We start from the raw sequence: 13,288 nt of genomic DNA, 5'->3' as shown, positions 1-13,288 counted from the left end.
TTCAACTACCGTATTTTCCAGACTATAAGTCACATTTTATTTCATAGTTTTGGCTGGGGTGCGACTTATATTTATATTTATGTATTTATACTTACACTCCGGAGCGACTTATATGTGATATTATTTGTTATTTTCACACTTGCAACCGTATTTCATACTCCAGTGCGACTTATATATGTTTTTTTCTTCTCTATTATGCAACTTATAGTCCGGAAAATACGGTACTACTCCATTCTACTCTATATTATGTCTCTACTACAACTACAACTACTATTACTTCTACAACTACCACTACTACTACTACGACCATAAATGCTTTTACTAAACAGCTCGTCAGTTTACTACCCCAAATACTAAAACTTTACTATTTCTTCCACTCTTGAAATATCTTTGGAATGAAATTTGAAGACCGAAATTTGAATAACGTGTAATTAAAACAGCCGCGTTCTACAGTATTTTCTTGACTGTAGAACGCCGGCTGCATCCTCTGCCTCGGGTCCTGAAATAGCTGCTGATGGCTCCTCGTAGGTGCCTGAGATAAGTTCATTGTGGCGATATAAAAGGATGTTGTGCTTGTTCTGTGGCCTCTGCAGCACAAACGCCCCAATTACAGCAGCCCCGTCTTCCTCAGGGGGACGGCGGAGGAGAGGCACACATTGATCTAGAGGAGAGGGCTGGGGTGGAGGGCAACTTCACCATAACAACAGACTATTGGATGTTTCTAGCACCGCAGGCGGCAGTGTGGAACGGATGAAAAGCTTAGGAGAACCTCGTTTGAGTCTAATATAGGTCAAATCAGCTACCGTTCCGTATATAGATAAATTAAATACATAAATAAATAAATAAATATGGAAATAAATACGGAAAATACAGAAATAAATAAATACATAGATACAGAAATAAATAGAGAAATAAATAAATACATAGATACAGAAATAAATAGAGAAATAAATAAATACAGAGATACAGAAATAAATAGAGAAATAAATAAATACAGAGATACAGAAATAAATAGAGAAATAAATAAATACAGAGATACATAAATAAATGTAGAAATAAATGCAAAAATAAATGAATAAAGACAGAAATGAACGAATAAAGAGATAAATAAATAAATAAAGACAGAAATAAACGAATAAAGACAGAAATAATGACATAAATAAATAAATACATGAATAAATACAAAATAAATAAAGACAGAAATAATGACAGAAATAATTAAATACATGAATAAATACAAAATAAATAAAGACAGAAATAATGACAGAAATAATTAATAATAAAAGATGCTTCAAGTTTCAATGTCAAAATCAGCTACCTTTCTTTCATGAATAAATTTATTATACTGAAAGAAAGACATAAATAAATAAGACATGAATAAACATGTTTGAAGTTTCAATGTCAGAACCAGCTACCTATTTATGAATGAATAAATAAAGAATAAACAAAAGAAAAAAAAGGATAGCTTGAAAGAACGAAAGAAATAAGAATAAATGCAATGTTTTAAGTGTTCTGTTTGTGTTTCTGTGCCACTATTTTCACAAGAAAGAATGAAAGTAAGCTGGATTTATAGATAGATCGATCGCAAGAAATAAAGATTAAAAAAAAGAATAAGAATGTTTAGTTTTATTTACATCCAGGTGCTGTTCAGGTTATTGGTGGCTTTGTACAGTTTTCATCACTATGCCGGAGCAATGATGCAGTCTGTCCTCTGGGGGGCACCGTTAGCATGCTTTTCGTGTAGCATTAGTCTACACAGCAAAACTGGCCCCTCATAATGCCATTAGTTTATAGTCTAGTGGAAACTGCAAACCCACCAATACTGCTTCTATCCAAAATACATTACTCAATTCTGATTGGACAAACACAAGCCCATTAAACGCTGCAATCCTAGAATTGAAACCCTAATGATAAATCAAAACTAACAAGCTTAAAAATCCTATAAGAGGACAAAATTAATCTTACATGGGTCAATCCAGTGTGTCTGAGCCTATAACTATCATTATCGCATTCATACAGGTCTTTGTAATGACAGGATTTCATTTGTTTTGGCCACATATTTGATCAGTACGAACTGGAATTGCACTTCTGTTGTGTTGAGCGAGTGCGCTGACATTTCAAAGCTGATAATATGATTTTGTCTGCCAAACAAACCGATGCAGACTGCGAAGGCGCCGCTAGATCTCGGAGATGCTCTAACCTATGCCATCAGACCATGCATCAGACGCTCACTCGCAATCGCTCTGGGCCTGAAGGTGACGTTTCCCGCTGCACAGAAACGTCTCTGGATCCTTCACCGGAAAAGTTACACCATTCACCTACAACAAAACCATGTAAAACAAAACTTACCTGATTGGAATAAGCTTCGCGCTGTTGCTGTCCCGGACTAAAGTAGATGAAAGAATTGAGCTCCTCCGAATTTCCCTGGAGACAAGACAAAAAAAAAGACATTGGTTTTACAAAAGTATTATCGTGTGTTCAATTTGCATTTCTAATACTTTTTTATGGATCGCTGTGAGCCCTTTCCCCGCAGATTTGTAAACATCCTGCTCTTCTTTGTGGGGGTGATTTTTCCATTGTGCATAATGGGACGGGCTATAAATAGACTCACTTTTCCCACACGGCGCTTGCAAGTGTCTGCTCGCAACGAGTAATATTTTCTGGCAGCGAGTGTCTTTCCCAGCCCTCCAAGAAGCAGGGATAAGTCTGTTACGCTCACATGCACAGAAGGAAAGAGGTTCTGCAATATGGTTGGTCTTCATTAGCTGAAACGACTCAAATGATGGTAATAAAGCATCAAGAATGAATAGTGTTGGGATAGTTTATATGGCAGCGTAAGGAGATTTTCCTTCCAGATGTTGTCAGACTGCACAATGAACACTGCATGTGGAATACTGTGCAGTAAGTCTCTTTACCTGTTATTTATTCTTGTCCTATGTAGTACTGCACAGGACCATAGCCACTTATATTAGTTTGTTTAGTTTCTGTATTGTAATAGATTGTAGCCCTTTTAGTATCCTTACTTGATAATATTATAGTTAAAAGCTACATTTAAGTCAGTTGCATAGTAATCTATCTTTTCTTTTATTAAATACTTTTATTCTCCTGCTGTTCTTGTACTTTCTGTGGCAAAATAAAGGTTATTTTACCCTATCTTACTCAAGACTGAAAGGTTGAAAACAGAAATAAGTGTCTCATACTTTTTGCTCTGTGTGGGAAACACCCCGGACAATGACATTTCAGTAACAGGGTTGAGTCTAGACATAAACTGCCCTCTCATTTGTTCACGGGTTGTGATTTTGAGTTACTAATGAGTAATAGTTATAGTATCGCAGTATCGTTCACTATAACCTTCTATCTAATCATGCTAATATTACCACAAAGGTCAATAGTACATTTCCCCCTTTCTGTTTCATTTAAAGATCTTGTCTATAGTTAACGACAATACTTATCTAACATGTCTAATAATAGAAACTAGTCCATTTACTTTCTTTTTAAAACTGCACTTAGATCACATCAAAATATTGCATACTAAAACTAAACTGGGATCTAAACCAGGACGCTCATCATCAGTGACATTTCCCCGTAACAAGCTGCAGAACGTTTTTATTTATGAAAAGTGACTACTTGACATTTTAGAACCTCACATTCATCACTCAGAGTCTGAATTTTTCCAATAATCACAACTAAGTAAAGAGATGTGGGCGGGGATAGGGGGTAGGTGAAAACAGGAATTTCCCGAGCACATGAGCCTCATTTAAGATATTCCTTTATTGTCCCACATGGGGAAATTTCATTCATTTGCAGGTCAATGCAGGATTACTCTAACACGTCAGAATGAATCAAAATACAACTTTGAGGAAACAAATGATGGGAAACACAGTTGTAAAAATGTTAAAAGCTCATTTACATTGATTTAGTTTAGTATGGCACCTTTAAGTACAGAGATGTGGGCGGGGATAGGGCGTACAGTAGGTTATTTCTTATCTTTTTAAGCCAATGACAATGCAGGATTACTCTAACACGTCAGAATTAATCAAAATACAACTTTGAGGAAACAAATGACAGGAAACACAGTTGTAAAAATGTTAAAAGCTCATTTATATTGATTTTGTTGAGTATGTCACCTTTAAGTACAGAGATGTGGGCGGGGATAGGGCGTACAGTAGGTTATTTTGTATATTTATTAGCAAATACATAACAATGCAGGATCACTAATGCGAAAAATCAATCAAACTCCAACTTGGCGCGGACGGTTTAGTCTCTCTGGCCTACATGCTAATTTCCGCCGCAGACGCTGGTCGGCCTCCTATAGGATCACACAGGCCTCCTCTCATTCTGGATGCACACAGAGGGACTCATTGACAAACACACGCATCATTATGAAGCCTGGCTCCAACCTGGGACGTCCCCAGAATGTCAAAGCGCCTTCTGACTGATGACTGCCTGTTTGTGCTTCTAACGGTGACAATGCTAATTACATCCTCGCGCCAACGCCGCAGCACCTATCCCCTCTCCCCGGTGCACGGCGACGTCTTCAAAGCCACGCGAAACTTGCCTTTTCCCGTCTGTAAGGGGACTATGTTTTTTTTTTACCGCACTTCAAGCACTTCATATGCAGAAATGATATGTTTACTTTGGAGATGAAAGTTTTTTTGTGTTGTTTTTTTCCTCTTCCCTCCCTCATTCCTCACAGTCTAAAAATGGACCTCTTTCATTATGCGCCGCAACAAAGAAAATCATCGGCTCACACAGCTATTCTGAGCATACTGATTAATTAGCTTGTATAATTAGCTTAATGATTTAGAGAAACATGGCCACCCAAGAAGCTATGCTAATGGACCACTGTCTATAGCAATTAAAATGCCCATAACTTAACAATGGTCGCGCAAAGGTGCTGATAAAAGCTTGCATGGCGGTGGGTCATTCCCGGCGCTAATGAACTATGTTGGTGGCTACTATTATGTGTCAGATGTTTGTAAAAGACCAGAACCTAATGAAGTGTCCTGGTTTCTCACGATGACGGATACGTTTTTAGCCGGCGGCGGAGTTGGCACGCTTAAATTAGTCCGTAAATGTGATGTAAAATGCTGAAAGTGTCACCAGCAGTGGATTCATCCTCCATCTGTCTCATTACACAGAAGTGGGGCCGAAGACAGTGTTTTAGGAGTTGGACTTGATGCAGCCTCGTTACTGAACAGGGCCTGTCACTCAACCAGCACCCATGAAAAAGACGGGTGCTGAAAAACTGAGACATGAAGAAGCATAAATTAACTTCGATCTCCATTTGAGAGACATTTTAACAACTAAACAACTATGATTTGTATTGCGTTTGACTCATTTGGATCAGACTTTTCCAATGCCTTGTCTTCAGTGGTGATTTAATTACCGTATTTTCTGGACTATAAGTCTCATACTTTGGCAGGTGCGACTTATATGTGATATTATTAACACATTATTATATCATTTTGTTTGTTATTTTCACACTCCCAACTGCATTTCAAAAGAAAGAAGGAGTCAGTGGATTGTATTGAGTGTTTTGGGGTAATACTGATGCTTTGGTAAACTTGTTAGCATGTTCTTTATGCTATAGTTATCTGAATATGTTACGTAAGTATCTTTTAATATGTTACGTTAACATACCTGACACTTTTGTTGTCTGTGCGTCATGTAGCTGAAGGTGTTACGTTAGCATACGTACACCTATTCACCATGTTCTTTAATCTGTTATCATTAACTTGCATTTCAAAATAAAATGTGTTCGACCTCTACGCCATTGCAACTTTTATATGTTTTCTTCTTCTCTATAATGCATTTTTGATACAATCTCTCCTTCCGGTTGTGTTTTTTGGCATAGGAAAACGTTTGTGAGTCAAAAATAAAAGTGCATTCTAAAGGCTGGTACCATTCCATACATTGGCTCCAATGCGTTTTCGATGGAGGAGTTGGTGTGAGCCCCCGAACATCACAGACTATCAAAACACAGGGCTGTTTTGGCGACTAACAAGCACGCAACAACACTTGAGTAACATCAGAGCCACGTTAGCATCATTTCATGTACAGCACTGTTTTGCATAGTTTACGATCAGCTAATTTGATTACTCTCAAATTAACATAAATGCTGACATCCATCCATCCATCCATTTTCTACCGCTTGATCCCTTTCGGGGTCGCGGGTGACTGGAGCCTATCCCAGTGACTTCGGGCCTTAGGCGACAATGCTGACAATCACGTGATAAAAATGTCTCATCGTACATAATGCTGGACAAATTGCACCAAAAATATAGCAAATTTCAACCAACTGACGACGAAATTTGTGTTTTGTTTCACCGAACGCTGCAAAACTAAAAACTGTTAACTTTGGAAAGATCGAGCTGTAAGTTATTGACATGCATTACTCATTGCCATTCTCAGCACATCACTCCTGGAAGGGTCTATGCACTGTTTGGGTCATATATCTCCGCTCTGACAGTTATGCTAACTTCCTCCCACTGCGAGTGCATACAGTTAAACGCCTGAGTTAGAGCGCGCCGTGGTAGACTTTACAGTTTGCATTAAAAGTTAGTCAAAGCAGATCGTTTCTCCTCGGCCCGGGCCCCGCTATGGCATCAGCATTCCCGGCCCGGACTCTGGTCATAAATCGCACATTTATGACCTTCCCGTGAACAGTAACCAACGGAGACACCATCTCCACTCGTAAAAACGGGCGGAATGTGGAGGCGGAGGTGAAGATATAATATATGTCTGTACACGGCTCCAAACGCTCCCTGTCAAGTGGAGCACTATGGAAGCCACTATTAGTTTATGTGCTGTGATTGAATGCACGCTGGTCATTCAGAAGTGACTAATAAGATAAGATAAGATAATCCTTTATTGTCCCACATGGGGAAATTTCATTGGTGCAACGCAGGTAGATAGAGAGGTAGATGCAACAGGCTTCAACTGCTGACCAGGCATTTGCACGCCAGCGTTTAGAGAGAGCCAGCGACACAGAGCGCAATAAGAGGACAACATGAGTACGCTTCTATGGAGTATAGAAGATAACTCGTTTCTTCTGAATTTTAAATAACATTTTAAAATTTAAAATTTAAAAATTTTAAATTCAATATTTGGGTGAATTATAACACGTTTGAATTGTGTTTATTCCTCATTTCAGACGGTGAAATTTAAAATGTCTAAATAAAGAAAAAAACACATTTTAACTATTCCATGCATAGGTTTTCATCTCTTAGAATTGAAAAGTCAGAGTGCAAATTTGCATTTCTCAGCAAATATTTACTCACTTGGATCGATTTCTAATGCTTTTCTGAGATCATTTGAGAGTTAAAAAATATATGCATTGAATGTTATAAAGTGGATTTTTTTATTTACATATAACTGTTTTTATTTTGAATTTCTAAATTGAGAAAAACACAATGAAAATATCCACTGCAAAATTCAGCAACTGAGATTCAAAAATAGAAACAAAATCAAGCATTTTTTTTAAATTAATGTGAACAAAGCAAATTTCAAAATCAAATCTGATTGATAACATTTTCTTCCATTGAGCAATAATTTGTTACATCTTGAAACTGTTTCTGTAATACTGAGCAAACAGATTTTTAAACAACATTGAACAATACTTAGATTCTTAATACTTTATAAGTGACTGACTGAAAAAGTAAAAGTAATTCACTGTGTAACAATTTGCAATAGGATGTAACATGATACTGGTTATTATCTTATACTGTACTTTACGTTACAAATATGTTGCAGTTTACTAAAAGCAGAGAAAGTCAAGCAGACAGCAATTATCTGGCTCCATGTTTTCAGGATAGGTTCTGGATGAGTAAGGATGATGTTTGAAAAGTTCTCTGTGTCTAATTATAAACTGGAGTTACTTTCCCCGGTTATCTTTTTTTCCCTGCTGGTTTGACAATCGATTGCATCATTCTGCAGCACAGTTGTAGTTTGGTGCATTGTTAGAGCGCGTTAAAAATAGACTTAACGTCACAATGATGAAAAAAACAAATGTCCCAGCTGTTTGACAGGGTCTGCACAGATGTGATCAAAGGGGATCAAACCCGGCAAGTCGGCAACACTTCATCTAAACGTGTGTCTATCTGATCATTACCTGAATGATGTTACTAAATTAATCAAAAAATATATATCTCACAATATCACATACAGGACTGTGAGAACGAGTCGTATAAATATAAACTCCACAAAGTTTAAAGCACACTGATAACTTTTCTACTATAGACACATTTACTTACATTTGAATAGAATTGTACTTCTTTCAGTATTTTTCACATCATAATTAGAAAACAAATCAGTCCAAGAACTTTCTATAATCAAATAAAGGCATGTAAAAAATATGTGTATGAATAAAAATTACAAATATAGTTTAAAAAAGAAAATTACTCATTTCCTGGTAATTGAGTGATTTATTTTTCAGTGTCTTACAGTAGTTTTGAGTATTGTTACTCTTCCCACCGTGAGAAAGTCTACAAGTGACAAAAACATACATTCAAATATAATGTTATATAAACTATTTCATGCTTTCAATTACATAAACTTTAAAACATAAATGAAATGCCACGACCAGACAGTAACTCTTACAGAATATGTGAGTAGAAGTTTACCCAAATACTTTTTACTCTTGAGTCATTTCTAAGACCACTATTTTGCGCATCTTACTTGAGTAATATTTAAAAGTACTCTATGTGAGTACAATGTTTGACTACTAACACCACAGTTATTTTATTACTTGGTTTACGGATCCGCCGCACTTAGACTATTGATTTCTACAATATAAATAAAATAAACAATTATCACTTTTTTTTTATAAAGTACCGCCGACAAGACAAAATAGCATAAAATGAAATATAAAAAGCTAGGAGCGTGTGAAGCAATTTTTCCTCCTCTGTGATGGACCCTGTGCGCGCCCGTTTCCTTGTCTGCTACGCGCCGCACCTTTACATCGCAAATACACATTTTAAACCAGTTTACCACATTTTCTCCTGCGTGTTTTGCCGTGACTAAGACTGCACACTTAGAAGCGTCAATTCTACCAATGCAAAACACGCTAAATCTACTGTTACACTCAAATGCGCGCCTCGTCTCCCCCCCCTCCTCCTGTGGTCCGTTTTGTGTAAACCCAGAAGAAAAAACATATTGAAATTGTATTTATATTTCGCCCGCCTGTTCAATATATTTCATTCAAAAATCCGTAAACCAAGTAATAAAATAACTGCGGCCTAATCCCACCTCTGCGTAGTACAACCCAATATCCAGTCAGTGAATACGCAAATACCAAAAAGGGGAATCATTTGGTAGCGGCACACTTCTGACAGACCCCAGTGTGTCGTCTAAGCCGTTGTAATCAGAGCGTGTAAGGCGCTGCTCTCTAACACACTAATTACCTCTGGTTCAGAAACAGCTTGTGCCTGCGCCCGCACGAGGCTGGCAGGTGCATCGCTCTGCACTTGTCAGCGGCCGACATCACAGTCCCAGGTTTGACACCATTATGTCAGAAACTCTGTGCTCAGCTTGTCACTTGTGGGGTGCTGTACCCAAACAAGCAGCTAAAAATGAGCATTTGAGAAGCGATCTACTCTGTTTCCTCTTGCCTCAGCAGCGCGCAGCAGCGTCACTGTCAGGCGTCCGCGGAATTAGTTATATGCTACATCATATGTCGTCTCAGAACCAGCGTCATTTCTAAAAAGAGGGTTTGGCGAGGTGTCGGAGGAGTGAGGTTTGATGTTTTCGACAGATTTGCATAGGTTTGCAGTTGTCAGGGTGATGCTGACGGTGTTATATATGAGCCGTCTCCAGTTGGAAAAGTTTAAGTTGCGTAAAAGGCAGCGATGTATTCTTATGAATGAAAATATATGAAATGTGCTGCATTGATAATAACTACATTGCACAGGAGAGTTCATCTGTGTAAATGAAAATACTGCCAGGTATGTATCAATACTGACTGAGGTATTTAAAGTATTGATCATCATTCAAAAATATCAATGCTAATTTTGTATTCTTCTTATATATATATATGTATTTTTTTACAATGCTTTAATATTTGATGGTTATATTTGACTTTATCCTGACATATATTCAATGTTTTAAGCTAAAATAATTATCTGTACGCCAATTCTTTATAATAGAGAAGTTTCAATGGATTTAATACAAAACACATTGATATCAGTATCAGATCGATATCGTGATACTTGGAATCAGATCAAAACAACAATCATTGCCCAGCACCAGGCAGCAGATAACCAGAGTAAATGTTTAAGGTGCACTATGCAACCAATCTAGTGAAATTGTCTCCACAGAATGTTCCAGGGTGTGTCATTAAACTTCTCTTCCATCATGGACACAAGGAGGTGACTCTATCAGTCCAAGTTACATGTCAGATTTATTATTTATAAAATAGAGTACCTAGGATACTTGGTATAAAAACACTAGTCTATCATATTATCATGAAACTCAAGATGAGAACTCTTCATGAATATAATAAGCGACTTAATTATATTTTCATATTTGTTAATGATGGTTTGCTCTCTCTATTATCACATAAAATATAGTCATATAAATCTCATATGAGCTTGAACAAGTTTCAAATCGCTTAAGGTTGTGACATTTATTTCACTAACATTCTCTCCAATCAAAACCCTTTAATCAGCAGCCTTTTTTCTTGCACACAAAAACGTTCCACCGCCGTAACAGCTCATCCCAAAGGCCATCATAATCTGCTCAGCGTGTTCAAACTTAATCACTCAGATACCTCATCAACACGAGCGGGATGAGCGCGCGCGCGGTCGGACCAGACGGCAGCGTGCGTGACACAAAGACGCAACGACGAAACGGTGAAGACGCCTAAAAAACTGCGAGGAACAAACGATGCGCGAGACGGGATGATACAACGGCGGGATGGGAGAAAAGCATTAAGTGTGCGAGCGCGGATGGAGGATGGTGCGCCCCGGGAAACTCTACGCCAACATTATTTTCAGACACTCTTCCAGGCAGCGTCGGGAAAAGATGATAGCATTGATCATCTTCTTAAAGGAGAGCTTTTTCCTGTCACCGAATCACCTCCCTTCATCACCGTGACTGCTTGAGTTGCTCTAAAAGGTTTCTCTAATGTCGGGCGAAGTCGGCGAGCTGTTAAGATTGTCTTTCGCGACTTTGACTCGACGTCGTCTGAGCCTGAGCGGCCGTTATACGACCGCGTTTCTGCAATATGTATGCTAATTTGTGGCGAAGAAAACAAACAAAAACGAAAGAATACAACTGCGATCGCAGCCAATACGCAAACCAGACTAAAAACAACTGGTGACCTAGCAAAGACTATCATAACATGTCCCATTCGCCCAAGCTTTTATCATCTCTGCAAGTCTGTCCTTTGCATTTGACCCATCGTCCAACGAGTCTAGTTTGGGCGACCTGTCTTCAAAATCACGAACGAACTTCTTGGCCAGGAGTAGGACAGTTTGCAAGTTCCTGGTTGACAGTGGACATCAGAAGAGTCATTTTGTGGTGTTTAAATCTTATAAACATCATCTTTCTTTCTCCAAACCACTTTGTAACGTCAGGTATTTGTAGAAAAGGAGGCCACGACTAAATATAGATTGACTGGAAACGCTCATTCAGATCGAGAGACCCCAGTTCATAAATCAAACCTTAGTAATCCCATCGCCTTTATCGCTTTAGTGACAGAAACTCTATTCCGATTGAAGTGATGCATAATTTCTTCAGCGCTAACATGCCGAGCCCATCCCCAGCAGACTCTCCCGCCGCAGTCTCGCGAGCACCACCACGACAAATACAGTAAATAGATTTCGCTCTCCAAATCGCTCATGTTTCGCCCACGATAAATCCACTTGTCCGGCGCATAAATCTTTGGGAAGTTTGGGGCCGCCCTGTGCTACTGCTTATTAGACATCCGCGGATCAATTTATCACCTTTGAGGACAAAAGATGGCGGCGTCGGGGGATTCCTTCTCTCCTCTTTGATTTATGGAGTTCTAAGAGAGGCAGGGCAGTTTTGGGTCATGCAAATTCTTCTCGGCACAAGCGGTCGTCTCGCCTTCTGCTCTTTGCGCTGGATTCAATGTGTAGCCGGGCCGAGGGAACTGTAGGTAAATCAGGCGCACGGAACATTTTCATTTTTCAGTTAAGTTTTTGTTCATCCAGGGAGATGGAAGATGGAGAAAAAAATCGAATGTTGCTATCGTTGTTTTGGAGACAAGCTTTGGAGATAATCATTAAAACAATTAAAAATGAACAGAAATGTCTAATGTGATATTCCAAACAAGAGTATAAAGTGATATTTCTGCTTTTTTCTTCATTATTTTATGGTCTATTCACATTTTTTGCAATATTTTAACCTCAGCCAAGACATTTACAGGCATTTTAGCACATTTACACGATTGATCCCTTGTGAAAGTATCGTACAGTTATTGAGATGATCCAAAAACAATATTGAGGTATTAATTTATGTCAAGATCATTCACCTCTATACTTACATATAACAAAAAAAACAAGCATATAACCAAGTAGGTGGATATCTGAATTATTTAATACAGTTTTAAGTGTTGCTCTTCCACAAATGTGTCCTGTGACTTGGCTCGCTGGCGTCACTGTACTGGAAAAATGTCATGCCACTCTCCGTAACGTCCGCTGCACGTTATCAAATGACAGGATCTGTTGAGATGACCAATGTGTTGTTCAGACAGGACAAAGGACAACTAAAGTCTAATGAACGCAATCTATAAAGGCCTTGTCCTCTATTGCTGCTGTTTCTTTTCTGTAAATGTGGCCTTCTGGTTTGGTATAAAATGTTTCCTGTTTTGACTTCACGTAGGGACAGATGGGACTCTGGGAGGGACAGATTTGTTTTTACTTTTGTACACTGAATAAATCATGATTGGACTGAAGACAACTCGACTCAAATCCACAACATCACCTGATTGCCTCAGCAGTTTAATGCCATTCTGTAGAACATTCTAGGCAAAGAATTAACCTTTCCATGGCAAGCAATTGTATGACTAATACGTCAAATTGAGAGCTATGGGTGCATTCTTGCCATTCAATAACGTTGTATAGTATATCTTCTTATAAAATGAATAGGGAAACTTGAGTCAGGAAACGGTATGCTCTGTTTTTGATGGTTTCCCTCCGTCTCTCGCATCCATGTCAGCGCTCCTCCACTAGTCTGTGCTATTGCTCTGGCGCTTTAAAACGCACTTTCCCATGACCCAATTTCCACAGCGCTGCAGGCAGTATCACGGCCTCACCTGCTCACA

At 38.5% G+C, this 13,288-nt stretch overlaps 1 protein-coding gene across 11 annotated transcripts in view; it reads right to left on the bottom strand.

The window, feature by feature from the left end:
- LOC140371470 (receptor-type tyrosine-protein phosphatase delta-like) overlaps nucleotides 1-13,288 on the bottom strand; it is a 517,665-nt gene that overhangs the window by 293,352 nt on the left and 211,025 nt on the right. For all 11 annotated transcript variants that reach the window (XM_072458636.1, XM_072458627.1, XM_072458628.1 and 8 more), the window contains exon 4: nucleotides 2,350-2,424. The gene's annotated coding sequence lies outside the window, so the exon portion shown is untranslated. The remainder of the gene's footprint in view (nucleotides 1-2,349; nucleotides 2,425-13,288) is intronic.

Source organism: Eucyclogobius newberryi, unplaced genomic scaffold, assembly GCF_026437365.1.
Source record: "Eucyclogobius newberryi isolate DKJ021-1_F unplaced genomic scaffold, fEucNew1.0.hap1 SCAF_22, whole genome shotgun sequence".
In the NCBI taxonomy this organism is placed as follows: Eukaryota; Metazoa; Chordata; class Actinopteri; order Gobiiformes; family Gobiidae; genus Eucyclogobius; species Eucyclogobius newberryi.
The sequence above is the reverse complement of the archived record's forward strand: the minus strand, read 5'-3'. Positions and strand labels throughout refer to the sequence as shown.